The sequence below is a fragment of the Cervus canadensis genome, chromosome 10 (genome assembly GCF_019320065.1).
Source record: "Cervus canadensis isolate Bull #8, Minnesota chromosome 10, ASM1932006v1, whole genome shotgun sequence".
NCBI lineage: Eukaryota > Metazoa > Chordata > Mammalia > Artiodactyla > Cervidae > Cervus > Cervus canadensis.
Window position 1 is genome coordinate 13,462,633 of NC_057395.1, and position 13,671 is coordinate 13,476,303.

The 13,671-nt window shown below is 38.7% G+C and overlaps 1 protein-coding gene across 6 annotated transcripts in view; it reads left to right on the forward strand.

Moving 5' to 3' along the window:
- The window catches only part of TASP1 (taspase 1), a 246,075-nt gene that overhangs the window by 19,585 nt on the left and 212,819 nt on the right, over positions 1-13,671 (forward strand). The window contains exon 3 of one of the 6 annotated variants that reach the window (XM_043478986.1): positions 2,575-2,841. The exons of the other annotated variants lie outside the window; for them this stretch is intronic. The gene's annotated coding sequence lies outside the window, so the exon portion shown is untranslated. The remainder of the gene's footprint in view (positions 1-2,574; positions 2,842-13,671) is intronic. 6 annotated transcript variants of the gene reach the window in all.

Genomic DNA, 13,671 nt, shown 5'->3' on the forward strand with positions numbered 1-13,671 from the left:
TATTTTGAAAAATATGAAAATTTGCACTTACCCAAATAGTGAAAAGTACATTGACCTCAACTTGATGCCACAGAGGAGAAAAAGACAATGTGAAATAAAATTTATAATAAAAAAAGTTGGGTTTTGGTGGCCTCTATAATTTATACAGGCCACCTGAACAAATCAGTTTTGAGCTTTTCTTGGAATCCTGTTCCCTTGTGTGGTTTCATTTTTCTCACCCACCAAGACAGACAACTGCAAAGCACCAGAGGGCTGGGAGGGTGAGTGTGTAAGTTCCTACCTATGAAATGGACTAGCTTCTCCCTTCTGGGTTTTGGGAGGGAAGGTGGCCACTCGTATGAGAGGTGTTCTGTAGTGAGAGGGTGAAAATGAGGTGTGGAGGCCACTGTGCATTTTGCTTGTCTTCACAATGTGGTGAAGGAAAGGAAAAGGTCAGTTTTATAGATCATATTTTAATAGTTTATTGTTAAAGTGATTTGGTCCCATTGTTTCATGACTCATTTTTTAGAGGTTCTTTTTGTAACTGATGGGAAAGTGACTCCTATCCATTGGGTAGAGTACACTTCTGATCTCCCTCCCAGCAGAGAAGATGAATTTGTGCAGCAATGTGATCTTCATGTCTGGGCTGTGCCTTTGGAAGACAGTTGCTTTCATGCCTGCTTTTGAAATAATTTTTGTTTGGATAGCGACAGTGGGTTTTAAATTTTAGACCATAGTTTGCACATAATTTGTACATTTCACATGTACAACTTCTGATACGAATTTTTTTTCGGTGAGAAAATTGGATTTAGATCTGGGTGAGTAATGATGCCTCTGCTTAAGTAAAGAGTATTTCATAGATTCTGATAGAAAATGAGCTCATAAAATGCTTACTGAAGTGCTCTTTGCACATCAAAAAATTTCGTTTGAAAGTATTAAGATGAGGTTTAAAAAGTTCTGATAAGGAATAATAGGTGAAATATGACTGACAAACCGATGACAGGTTACTTATAGTCTTGTGAGGAAATTAATGAATCTGGCTGGGTGGGTGTATCCTTTGAGAGATTTTGGTTAATTTGTTTTGAAAACTGATTATTTTGGTAAGCAGAATACTATGCATTAACAATAGTGATAAGTATAGCCTTTGAATTTCATATGGTGAAAGGTAAATTGTACAGGCTTCCCTGTTAAAAATGTTTTGCTGAACTTAGACTATTCTAAGTGAACCTTGCCGTCTTTTGTTGAGTTGATTCATTCTTTATGTCTTCCTATGGTCAGAGGAGATGGTACTTCATGGTTGAAGCTTGTTGATTGTCCAGATGCTTTAGCATTTAAAGAGCAGATTATATTGCTCACAGCTGTCTGCTAAAAATGGACCATTGTATTTGGATCTCTATATAATCCAATGTAGTGCTTGCTTGTAAACCTTGGTAAATCCTTTATAGAAGTAACTTCTTATCCAGATGGCTGATATTTTGGGGTGTGAGGGGAAAAAAGGAGATATTTGCATTATTGTACATTTATATGAGTGTGTATAAGGCTTTTATGCATTTGTCTGACCTTTACATCCTGAGCCATAGAGCCAGCTCTGCATGCATGTCTAAAAGCAAGGATCTCCAGAATGTCCTCCCTGTGGTTAGTGGACCACAGCCCAGGGCTCTGCGCAGCTGCAGGGTTAGGCCACACGTCCTTCCTTTGGCCTTATTCTTCTAGCTGGAATTGTGTGTGTGCTTCAAAGGGAGAGAGAGCCCCGAAGGCCTGTAAGTCCTTGGGCTGCTTCGTGGTCATGAAGACGGTGTGGCTTGCTGCTGGCACATGGGCATATCTTGGATGGGAGGGAATACTGGGAAGGTCTGATATAACCCCCTTTCTCTCACCAAGCCTGTAGCAAATTCGCTTTTAGGGTTTCTTTGTGATTAGAAGCTTAACCACACCTGCTTCCTACCCCACTTTGGTGTTTAGTCTTTGTTGCAAAAACATAGGGGCAGCTGCTTTACTGTCATTAATGTTTATTTGCGAGGTCAACGATTATTTAAAATAAGTGAGCATCTTTGTTCTTCTGCACATTTTTGTTTTGAAGAAATGATCTTTTCATAAGCAGAAGGGAGCTGAGGATTTCAGTAACTCCTTGCTTCCTGCTCCCCCTCACTCCCCTAAGGGGCCAAACACGCTGGACAGATAGCTCCATGCATCTAGTTCACAGATACAACAAATGCCCTCACTGTGTGACTGAGGAGTCCAATTTTAGACCCACAACTCCCGAAAGTCTCATTTTTCTCTTCCATTGGCCATAGATTTTATTCTCTGTAATGGGGAGTGGGGGAGGTCCTGTTTTTATGTATGTGAAGCAAGGAGTTTTGCCTTTTCTGCTTTGTAGTACTTCAAATGTTTTCATTGCATGAAATTTGGATTTTGACTTCAGATGCTCTTTGTACCTTTATTTTTTTTCTACTTGGTTATCATTGATTATTTCGGGCAAAGACCCTACTTTGCTGTCTGTTTAGCAGTATTTCCAGGGTGCTTCAGTATTTCTGTGTATTCCATCTGCTTATATAGTCTTTATGTTTCTCTGCATTTTTTGTTTTATTTTTTGAGGTGTACACACACAGTTACACTTCATGGAGTTGCATCCAGCCAAGTGTCCATGTTCTTCTTGTGAAGAGGCAGAGAAAATCACCTCTCCCAAGAATTTCCACCTTCTGGCCAAGGCAAATGTGTCCTGAAGAGCTGCACACAGATGGGAGGCAGCTCGGTTGCTTGCTCTGCTGCTAGAGCACTGATTTAATTAGAAGACAGGCGGTGGGTGGCCAAGTGCAGACAAAGAAGCAGCAGACACAGCCCAGTTAGCCTGGGACAGTCAAAGTAAGTTACACTCTTTCTAACACACTTTTTTTGAGTATTGATGCTGATTCTTGCCTTTAGTAATAAGGGGCAACTTGTAACTTACTGTTTGTGTTTACACATTAGGTGCATCTGTTCTTTTTCTAAGACCCTAGACATTAAATGTGCTCTTTAGCACAATGTATCTGCTTAATTAAGGAAAAGCAGTGATTTTTTTTTCTTCTTTTAATTTTTTCAGAATAAAAAGAAAACTGAATCCATGATTACATTCCAGGTTAATTTTTACACAGCATCAAAACTGTGTATTAGTTTTTGAGTCAAAACTTTTAAGTACAGCGCTTGTTGAGTTACAGAGCTTTGTACTGAGGGAACATGGAAACAGTTTCACCTTTTTCTAGCCATTTCTGGATGAGCTGTGTGCACCTTATCACATGAATTCATCTTGGCTGAATGTGGTAGAAAATACGGTCCAAGACCAGACTTAGCAGTTTCTGAGGAGCTTGTAGCTTTATATATGAGTCCTTGTTTTGCTCTGGGAGTTATTACTCTCTAAGAATATACTACATTTTAGAATTCAGTTTTGAACTACTAAAAGCTACATTTGGTAATATGATGGAATTGGTGATAATTTGTGTTTTGGTTATGTGGCAGCTATGTAGACTTTTGGGTTGAGTATAAAATCTCTTCCTTTAATAGAGATATTAGATTCATTGGCCCTTGCATTTATAGTACTGTGATTATTGAATCATTTTGTGTGTGTGTGTGATGTGCATGTGTGGTATGTGTGTGTGTTTGGATCTGTATCATTTGGGGGCATCAATTTTATTTTTTAACATCTATTGTTTTTTGCTTTTGGTAATGAAGGACTAGGCTTAAGAAGGATTTTCTGTGTTCAGCAAAATCACAGGCTGATAATCATGAAGGTCAGTCTGAAAGACTGCCTTTGATTTTAAGTTTTTAATCTGTCTCTCAAAGATGGGACTTTATTCAGAGTCTGGAAAGGGATGAGAAAGAAATTTGTTATTTAATTTTTAGGAATCTCAGCAAGATCATGTCCTAAATACCCTGCTACAAAGCAGCACACAGCATTACTTCTGTGTTTTCCTCCCATTCACTCTCGGTACACCTGCCATCTAATTTTTATCTGTATAGCAGACTTTACCTGTTAGAGTAACGAAGGATTGCACCTCGCTGTAGCGGAGCAAACAGCTTAAAATCGAGTCCTAGGCATCCCAGTTGAGAGCAGTGCTTTGGCCATTCTGACTGCCAGGGGGTTTTTACTGGCAGGCATTCCCACTCAGGGTCCAGCACCCTGCATGGTAATCACATTTCCTGATGGTTTATGACATGCATATAACACAGGGTATCAACACCACAGCGCTTACTGGGCTTCTCAGAAAATTCCAAGTGGGGAACTTATTTTTGTTTTCCTCTTTTGTAAGTGTGTGCAGATGTTAACATTTTCTAGTGGGCTGGACATCTTTTAAGTTAAAATCATAGTTAAAAGTCCTACTTACAAGTTAGTGACACTTCCTTGCCCCTCCAATCTGCCATGTCCTCACTTAACATTTGACAGAAGGATGGATTACATTATTATAATTTTGTGGTCTGTTAGGTTCTTTTTGAGTGATATTTTCACATTATCATCAACATGGTTAAAAGGTATTATTGTTTAGGTTGTAGGGAAGTATAAGGAGATGCCAAAGTTGGCTTTACCAGAGAAACAGTTCCATTTGTCTTTTCTATTGTAGCTCATGTGGAAAGGACAGTTTCAGGTACCGGGTGTGCTAACCTCTTCCTGGACATCGTAAAGACTCCAACTAAAACAAAGTTTAAAACTATTTCAGATGTGCAGGTCTGTTGAAGCCAATATTTTATTTTAGAGATTTGTGTTATGTTTGACAAGTAACTCTTTGTACCAGAATTCGGTGGCTTGCAATTAAAGAACCCATGAAAATAAACTGCTCTGATGTCATTTTTCTGCTTAACTAGGTTATCTGTTTGTTTGCAGATTAATTAGGCAGATTAATAATGGAAAGAAGGTGAATACAGATGGGCAGTGCTTTTTCATTAAGATACTTTTAATAATAAATTAGAGAAAAAACCTGGTTCTATTTTTGACAGAATATTGTGTGCCAGATCAACAAATGCTCAAATGAACAAAAGAAGTATTTGATGCATTTATTCTGACTTTTCTAGAAGAGCTTAGATGCTTCAAGATCATTTAAAAGTCTTAGTTCCTAATACATACGCAGTTGTGAGTTAGTTTTTTAAAAAATAGAAAGTATGTGTTTTTTGTGTGTGTAATTGAGCAGTTAAAAAAGTGAACTGTCACAGATACTCAAACTGGGTATTCAGCATAGTATATTTGACTCAACTGTTCACAGAGTGTGATGCAAACAAATGTTCTCTTAACTTACATCCAGGATGGCTAAAATATTACTTTAACACATGTTAAAAGTGGAGCACTATAACTCTTTGGCTAGATACAATTCCGGGCTGTCTCAGTTGAGTAATTTCCTCAGGCATTCCAACTTTGATCAACCACAGCACGAACTTTTAGCATGTCTGTAAAGCAGCCAGTGCATCTGTAAATATGTCCTGAGGTAGAGAGAAAAGAGAGAATGCCAAAAAGGAAAGAATACTTTCTGTTGTAAAGGAACAGTTACAGAATGAAAATGGAAAGTTTTTTTGTTTCCCTAGGAACTCTTTTTAGATAATTGAGCCTCTGATGTCTAAGTATGCCCTGTGGTTCTGTATTAATGAATGAAAGATACTTCATTTGGGTCTAGTAAAAATGTTTTCCCGACTAACTCTGCTGAAACATAATGGTTAGAGTTCATTAATTCTTAAACTTTCCAGGCTTTATTAATGTACTTAGTATTAATTGGCCAAAAACCTAAATATAAACAATAACATGTATCTCAGTAATTGTTTATGGCTAGTATTTGGGTGAAAATATTCTTACATGACCCTGTTTTAGAGAGTAACTCTCAGAACAGGCACACCACTACAGGAGTAATTGCTTTATTTTCAACACATGAAGCAAAATAGGTTTTTCTGGGTTTTATTTTCAGTGACCTGAAAATGAATTTGCAAATATGTCTGTTGATTTCTATGGGGCTTCCCTGGTGGCTCAGATGGTAAAGAATCTGCCTGCAATGCAGGAGACCTGGGTTCCATCCCTGGGTTGGGAAGGTCCCCTGAAAAAGGGAATGGCAACTCGATCTAGTATTCTTACTTGGAGAATTCCATGAACCGAGGAACCTGGTGGGCTACAGTTCATGGGGTCACATAGAGTCGAACATGACTGAATGACTAATACTTTCATTATTATTATGGAGTTATTTTGATTTGTTTTGCTCCAAATTACTAATTCCAAAGAGAATACCATGTTTTCTTTCATCATTTTGACAATGACAGTTCACCATTGTGTAAAGTTGTAGATGAAGTTGTCTATGCTGATGGTGATCAAGATAGTCTTGAGAAAAATATTATGATATCTCATTATTCTTGTGGATTCTGGATAGAAAACTTATGTCTCATTTTGGAGATGCTAAAAAGCATTACAGATTCTAATTATCACAATCAGAAGATATATGGCATTTCTGACTTCTAACCTAGCTCTTAGGAAAGTGCTTTGATGCAGGGTAGTTAATCTGCAGCACAGATTTAACAGCCTACTTCTGTATTTCACGGATTCAATGGACATGAGTTTGAGCACAAACTCCAGGAGATGATGAAGGACAGGGAAGCCTGGTGTGCTGCAGTCCATGGGGTCGCAAAGAATTGGATGCGACTAAGCGACTGAATAACAACTTCTGTGTTTATCATTTGTAAGTAGCAAGAAGTACATATATTCCGTATTTTCAATATCCAATGAGGCATGGGAATGAAATCATGATTTATTGTTGGCACTGGCATTTGTGTCAAAGAGCTGCTTTGCCTGAAACCTCTATTGTGGGGAAAACGGAAGACTTTGAATTTGCATCTGGAGAAGCATGAGACCTTATTAACCTTTACAAAGTGAGGTTCCAGAAGAGATGGTTTACAGATGTATGTTGATTGGCCCATAGACTAGTTCTTAAACACTGGAATTTGTTGCAAACATTTAAAATCAGGAGACTCATAAAAATCTGGATTTCTAATTTCTTTTGAAAGAAAAATGAGATCTGGTCACATGGGACATGCATTCTTTCAGGGTTGCAGTCTGCCAAAGCAGAGTGACAACTGCCCCTTTTTGAGTATAGGAAGCTGTCTAACTAAGACTATATTTCAGCTCAAGGTACAGCTGAAAACAAGGCCTGGACAGATATGCCAACTTTTGTCTGGTTGGAAGGCCTGAGAGAATGAACTGATGATTTAATTGGCCTAAGTTTTTTGCTCCAGGTTGCAAATTGTCACAAGAGGGATTTCTACCAACAATAAGACTGGAATGAGCTTTGATTTGATTTTTTAAAATTGGAATTGGACTAAGGTATTAACTTATTACTTTGGAAATGAACTTCAAGCTAAAAACTTTTCAAAAAATTTCCCGTAGAAGCAGTTTGAACCAGAACCAAAGTATTAATACATAACTCCAAAGAGTTTGAGCTGGAGCTAAAGCAGGTCAAAATACTCTGTGACCTGGCTAAATCCTTCATTTATTTCTAGTCCCTGAAGTAAAATATTATTTTCAGTGTTCGTAGTGAAGAATGTAGCAGAAGTGACCATAAGTACAAGCATATTGCACCCATTTCTGAACCTTAAGGATAGTTAGCTTCCAATCTTGATTCCACTACTTTTGGATGGAAAGCACACTACGATAAATCATTAGTTTGTGCATAATATTTGTGATTGCATCTGTGATAATTACCCAGAAGCCTTTGTACATCCTTTTTATCAGTGACTCTATCACATTTTATTAATCTTTTTCTGATTCATTTCATTTTTCTCTAGTAGAGGTTGAATCCTGCTTCCCAGAGTGGTTAGCTCTTGTAGCCTCTCATGATTCAGTTTTTCTTTCTTTCTCTCCACGTTCTCTGTTCTGTTGCTCATAGATACTTTTACAAACCTCTTCAAAGTCCTGTTTGAGGAGAAAGTGAAGATAAGCAGTTCATCCCGGTTAGAGTTTCTCAAGGTGAGGGCGATGCTCTGACTGGATTGGATTCACTTGGGGTAGCTTGTTAAAAAAAAAACAACAGTTTCTCCCTTCACCTCACATGACCTAAGTCAGAATCTTTGGGGAAAGGACTCTGGAAATGTTCATTTTTCTGATTTAAACAAAAAAATTAATTTTGAAATAATTGTAGATTCACATGCAGTTGTAAGAAATAACATGGAGAGATCCCTTGGATCCCCCACCCTACAGTGATGATTGTTTCTAGGAAAGCTGCTGTTAATCTTTTATTTTAAAACATTACAGTATATTAATAGTTTCAAAACTTTTTATTAAAGTGTAGTATACATATAGAAAAGCATACATATTTATGGTACAGGAGCAGATCCTTGAATTTTCAGAGGGAACCAGCACCCAAATCAAGAAACACATTTGCAACCCTTCAGAAAGCCCCTTCTGTCCCCTTCCAGTTAGTTCAGTTCAGTCACTCAGTCGTGTCCCACTCTGCAACCCCATGGACTGCAGCACGCCCGGCCTCCCTGTCCATCACCAACTCCCGGAGTTTACTCAACTCATGTCCATTGAGTCGGTGATGCCATCCAACCATCTCATCCTCTATCGTCCCCTTCTCCATCTGCCTTCCATCTTTCCCAGCATCAGGGCCTTTTGAAATGAGTCAGTTCTTCACATCAGGTGGCCAGAGTATTGGAGTTTCAGCTTCAGCATCAGTCCTTCCAATGAATATTCGGGACTGATTTCCTTTAGAATGGACTGGTTGGATCTCCTTGCTGTCCAAGGGACTCTCAAGAGTCTTCTCCAACACCACAGTTCAAAAACATCAATTCTTCAGCACTCAGCTTTCTTTATAGTCCAATTCTCTCATCCATACATGATTACTGGAAAAACCAAGCCTTGATTAGACAGACCTTTGTTGGCAAAGTAATGTCTCTGCTTTTTAATATGCTGTCTAGGTTGGTCATAACTTTCTTCCAAGGAGTAAGCGTCTTTTAATTTCATGGCTGCAGTCACCATCTGCAGTGATTTTGGAGCCCCCCAAAATAAAGTCAGCCACTATTTCCACTGTTTCCCCATCTATTTGCCATGAAGTGGTGGGACGGGATGCCATAATCTTAGTTTTCTGAACGTTGAGCTTTAAGGCAACTTTTTCACTCTTCTCTTTCACTTTCATCAAGAGGCTCTTTAGTTTTTCTTCACTTTCTGCCATAAGGGAGGTGTCACCTGCATATCTGAGGTTATTGATATTTCTCCCAGCAATCTTGATTCCAGCTTGTGCTTCTTCCAGCCCAGCGTTTCTCACGATGTACTCTGCATATAAGTTAAATAAGCCGGGTGACAATATACAGCCTTGATGTACTCCTTTTCCTATTTGGAACCAGTCTGTTGTTTCATGTCCAGTTCTAACTGTTGCTTCCTGACCTGCATACAAATTTCTCAAGAGGCAGGTCAGGTGGTCTGGTACTCCCATCTCTTTCAGAATTTTCCACGGTTTGCTGTGATCCACACAGTCAAAGGCTTTTGCATAGTCAATAAAGCAGAAATAGATGTTTTTCTGGAACTCTCTTGCTTTTTTGATGATCCAGCAGATGTTGGCAATTTGATCTCTGGTTCCTCTGCCTTTTCTAAATCCAGCTTGAACATCTGGAAGTTCACGGTTCACATATTGCTGAAGCCTGGCTTGGAGAATTTTGAGCATTACTTTGCTAGCATGTGAGATGAGTGCAATTGTGCGGTAGTTTGAGCATTCTTTGGCATTGCCTTTCTTTGGAACTGGAATGAAAACTGATTTTTTCCAGTCCTGTGGCCACTGCTGAGTTTTCCAAATTTGCTGACATATTGAGTGCAGCACTTTCACAGCATCATCTTTCAGGATTTGAAATAGCTCAACTGGAATTCCATCACCTCCACTAGCTTTGTTCATAGTGATGCTTCCTAAGGCCCACTTGACTTCACATTCCAGGATGTCTGGCTCTAGGTGAGTGATCACACCATCGTGATTATCTGGGTCGTGAAGATCTTTTTTGTACAGTTCTTCTGTGTATTCTTGCCACCTCTTCTTAATATCTTCTATTTCTGTTAGGTCCATACCATTTCTGTCCTTTATTGAGCCCATCTTTGCATGATTTCCTTTGGTATCTCTGATTTTCTTAAAGATTTCTCTAGTCTTTGCTTTTCTGTTGTTTTCCTTTATTTCTTTGCATTGATCACTGAGGAAGGCTTTCTTATCTCTCCTTGCTGTTCTTTGGAACTCTGCATTCAAATGGGTTTATCTTTCCCTTTCTCCTATGGTCTTCACTTCTTTTCTTTTCACAGCTATTTTTAAGGCCTTCTCAGACAGCCACTTTGCTTTTTTGCATTTCTTTTTCTTTGGGGTGATCTTGATCCCTGTCTCCTGTACAATGTCATGAACCTCCATCCATAGTTCATCAGGCACTCTGTCTTTCAGATCTAATCCTTTAAATCTATTTCTCACTTCTACTTTATAATCGTGAGGGATTTGATTTAGGTCATATTGGAATGGTCTGGTGGTTTTCCCTACTTTCTTCAGTTTAAATCTGAATTTTGCAATAAAGAGTTCATGATCTGTGCCACAGTCAGCTCCTGGTTTTGTTTTTTCTGACTGTATAGATCTTCTCCATCTTTGACTGCAAAGAATATAATCAATCTGATTTCGGTGTTGACCATATGGTGACGTCCATGTGTAGAGTCTTCTCTTGTGTTGTTGGAAGAGGGTGTTTGCTATGACCGGTGCGTTCTCTTCACAAAAGTCTAGTAGCCTTTGCCCTGCTTCTTTCTGTACTCCAAGGCCAAATTTGCCTGTTACTCCAGGTGTTTCTTGACTTCCTACTTTTGCATTCCAGTCCCCTTAAATGAAAAGGACATCTTTTTTGGGTGTTAGTTCTAGAAGGTCTTGTAGGTCTTCGTAGAACCATTCAGCTTCAGCTTCTTCAGCATTACTGGTTGGGGCATATACTTGGATTACTGTGTTATTGAATGGTTTGCCTTGGAAATGAAGAGAGATCATTCTGTTGTTTTTGAGATTGCATCCAAGTACTGCATTTTGGACTCTTTTGTTGACCATGATGGCTACTCCATTTCTTCTAAGGGATTCTTGCCCACTGCTACTGCTCTGCTAAGTCACTTCAGTCGTGTCCGACTCTGTGCGACCCCATAGATGGCAGCCCACCAGGCTACCCCATCCCTGGGATTCTCCAGGCAAGAACACTGGAGTGGGTTGTCATTTCCTTCTCCAAGGCATGAAAGTGAAAAGTGAAAGTGAAGTTGCTCAGTTGTGTCCGACTCTTCGCGACCCCATGGACTGCAGCCCACCAGGCTCCTCCATCCATGGGATTGTCCAGGCAAGAGTACTGGAGTGGGTGCCGTTTCCTTTTCCTTCTTGCTCACATTAGGAAATAAAATGGTCATCTGCATTAAATTCACCCATTCCAGTCCATTTTAGTTCGCGGATTCCTAAAATGTAAATATTCACTCTTGCCATCTCCTGTTTGACCACTTCTACCTTGCCTTCATTCATGGACCTAACATTCCAGGTTCCTATTCAATATTGCTCTTTGTAGCATTGGACCTTGCTTCCATCAACAGTTACATCCACAGTGGAGTGGTGTTTTTGCTTTGGCTCCATCTCTTCATTCTTTCTGGAGTTATTTCTTTACTGATCTCCAGTAGCATATTGGGCACCTACTGACCTGGAGAGTTCATCTTTCAGTGTCCTATCTTCTTGTCTTTTCATACTGTTCATGGGGTTCTCAAGGCAAGAATACTGAAGTGGTTTGCCATTCCCTTCTCCAGTGGACCACATTTTGTCAGAACAATCCACCATGACCTGTCCGTCTTGGCATGGCTCACAGTTTCATTGAGTTAAAGAAGGCTGTGTGGTCCATGTGATTAGATTGGTTAGTTTTCTGTGATTGTGGTTTTCTATCTGTCTGCTCTCTCATGGAGAACCCTAGGGTAAAACCTTTTCTGAAATGGAATCATGCAGTATGTATCCTTTTGTGTCTGCTCTTTTGTTTAATTGAGGTGAAATTCATAGAACACAAAATCAGTCATTTTAAAGTAAATAATTCAGTGGCATTTAAGCATTCATAATATTGTGCTATCACCACGTCTGTCTTGTTTTGAAATATTTTTCTCTCCCCAAGGGGGATCTTGTACCCATTAAGCACTTACTCTGTATTCCCCTCTCCCCATCCTCTGGCAACCACCAGTCTCCATTGACTCTCTGGATTTACCTGTTCTGGATATTTAATGTAAATGGAATCATACAATATGGTACTTTTTGGATCTCCTTTCACTTAGCATAATGTTTTTAAGGTTCTTCCACTTTATGGCATGTATCTTATCAGTATGTCATTCATCTTTGTGCAATATTATTCGACACTATTCATGTATATACCACTATTTGTTTATCCATCCATCCACTGATGGACATTTGAGTGGTTTCCACTCTTTTGCTGTAAGAGGTGTTGGCTATGAATAGTGAACAGTGTTACTGTGAACATTCCCATACAACTATGTATTTGTCAAGTTATCAAGTCATATAGTAATTCTGTATTTAGCTTTTTGTGAAATCATGAAACTGTTTCCATGACAGCAGAACTATTTTACACTGCCCACAGCAATGTACCGTATTTTTTGTTCTTGTGATTATAACGATCCTCATGGGTACAAAGTGGTATCTCATTGTGATTATGATTTTTTTTCTCTATGAATAATGATGTTGAACATCTTTTTATGTGCTTGCCGACCATTTGTATATCTTCATATAAATGTCTATTGAAGACTATTTAAGTCCTTTGCACATTTTATAATTTGGTTGTTTTTTGGTTAATGCTATTGAAAATTATAGGAGTCTTTCATATATTCTTGATACTGCACTGCTATTGCCTGTTTGTCAGTCTGAAATTACATCAAAATGAACTCTTGAAAAATAAATTGTAATTGCTCCACCAAGTATTTCCTATCTCCTGTCCTGTTTTGTTTTTCATCATGTTTACTGCTCATATGCCATCTAATTTATTTAGTTTCTTATTGTCTGTCTCAGCTGGAATGAGGCTCCATCTGTACAAGGATATTTTTCTGTTATGCTCACTGCCATATCACCGTGGGTTAGGTCAAGGATTAATAAACCATGACCTGAAAGCCAAATCTGGACTGTTGCCTGTTTTTGAATGGTCTGAAAACTGAGAATGTTTTTTTTTTTTTTTTTTTAAATGGTTGAAATGAAGTCAGAGGAAGAATAATATTTCCTGACACCAGAAAATTATATGAAATTCAAATTTCAGTGTTTATAATGAAGTTTTACTGGAACACAGCCAAGTTCATTCGTTTGTATGTTTTCTCTGGCTGCTTTTCATGCTCTAGAGGCAGAGTTGAGTAGTCGTAGAATTGTCTGTGTGGCCTGCAAAGCCCGAACTATATAACAGAGCTGACTCTTTACAGCAAGATTTGCCTGGCACATAAAGGAACAATAAATATTTGTTGGATGAATGAATGAATCTTAGCCTATACCACCACAGAGGAATCCAAATGGGAAATCTTTCAACAATCAGTCTTGAAAATTTGAGCTTAATTGGCTGCTTAGTAAAAATATCCCCAAATGATTTTTTTGTAATACATTTTTCATTGGCTTCCATTCATTCTGTAAATAATGAGAATTGATGATGAAATACCAAGGAATTTGTAATTTTTAGGATAGTGTCAGATAGGGTAGG